This window comes from Nematolebias whitei, chromosome 3, assembly GCF_014905685.2.
Source record: "Nematolebias whitei isolate Nwh7 chromosome 3, NemWhi1, whole genome shotgun sequence".
In the NCBI taxonomy this organism is placed as follows: Eukaryota; Metazoa; Chordata; class Actinopteri; order Cyprinodontiformes; family Rivulidae; genus Nematolebias; species Nematolebias whitei.
Window position 1 is genome coordinate 56,851,013 of NC_056500.1, and position 1,823 is coordinate 56,852,835.

The window sequence follows — 1,823 nt, forward strand, 5'->3', positions numbered from 1 at the left end:
ATTGATAAGGACAGACTATTGACAGTCCAGTATTACAGGCAGAGTGTGTGTTTCAGCAGAGGTCAGCATGTTTTAATCCTTGTAGAGTTTGTTGGAGCAGTGATGGTTGTAGAGTCTAACAGCTGCTGGGAGGAAGGACCTGCGGTGACGCTCCATTGTGCAATTAGGATGCAGGAGTCTGTCACTGAACGAGCTCTCCAGTTCAGCTACAGCTTCATGGGGTGGGAGACGTTATCCAGCAATGATGTTATTTTAGCTGGAGTCCTTCTGTCTCCCACCATCTGCACTGGGTCGAGGGGGCGTCCAAGCACCGAGCTGGTCTTCTTGATGAGCTTATCTAGCTGCTTCTTCTCAGCTGATGATAAGCTGCTGCTCCAACACACAACACCATAGAAGATGGCTGATGCCACTACCGAGTCAAAGAAGGTCTTCAGGAGCACCCCCTGCTCTCCAAAACACCTCAGTCTCCTCAGCAGGTAGTCTGCTCTGACCCTTCCTGTAAAGTGCATCAGTGTTGTGAGACCAGTCCAGTTTATTGTTCAGGTGAACACCCAGGTACTTGTAAGTGTCCACAACCTCGATGTTCACACCCTGGACGTTCACCGGGGTCAGTGAGGTGGACCTGTGCCTGCTCTATTCACACACAACCTTTTGTTGCTCTCTAAAATAGTAATTTAATGACGTGTTTACAAATGTAGGTAAAGGCAGATGTTTACAACCCATTAAAACAAGCTAGAACAAAATGCAGGAAACACCATCTACTTTGTTCAAAGATTTAAAGGGGAGAAGGACCTACAGGCTCCCTCCACTTCCCCCGCACTCCACCCCCTGTGCACCCCCTCCTCCCCCCTACCAACCTGCACACACACACACACACCCACCCACCATTTGCGTTCTGGCATCGATCCGTTTACAAATTAAGCCCTGCCCGTGACCAACGTGTGTGTTCAGCCACTGAGCAGCAGATTTTAAAATGAAGAAAAAGGAAACAGCAGCGTTAACGCATTAATCATTGGCTGTGTACGGAAACAAGAACGCGTTAACGTGCCCAGAACTAATGTATATACAGTAGTCCCTCGCTACTTCGCGGTTTGTTTTCCGTGGATTCACTATATCGCAGTTTTTCAAAATAAGACTGGACATGGCACAACTGGCTGATTGATGATGAGCCATGGATTGTTTATTTACAATAAATTATTTTAAATGAATTTGCACCATGTGTGCAGCCAAGTGAAGATGAAGCTCCCTCCTGCAGCTGATCAGCTGATCTCCTTCTCTGCCACACACATTTCTGCTGCTGCAGCTTTGTGAAGGGTTAACCCTTTGCTGTCCAGATGCACAATCAACTTTTGTCTTCCAACTTAAAATTCAAAGTAGTTGCATCGTAAAATCATCATAATCACAAAATATTAAAATTATTTTTAATTATTTTAGAACTTCTATGTTCAGTTGTTACAGCGTCATTGATCAAGAAGTACATTTCTGCTCCGTGCTGCAGAGCTGTGTGAAGCTGTCTGACACCCCTTTGATGTCCTGCTGCTCTTCTCTACAAATTAAATTTAAATACTGTAACATTTTTAATAAACAATCCATGGATTGCTTATTAAAAATATTACAGTATTTAAATGTAAATTGTTTATTTACACAAGGATTGAGATTGGAAGTAACAGGTGATGAGTGTGATTGCAGCAAGACACATGCCATGACAAAGTTTACTGAACTTGAACTGAAGAACTTGAACTAATGTATCCCAACTTAGTGGTTTTTCACTTATCGTGGGGAGGCAGGGTACACAACCCCTGCCATGAACCAGGGACTAATAT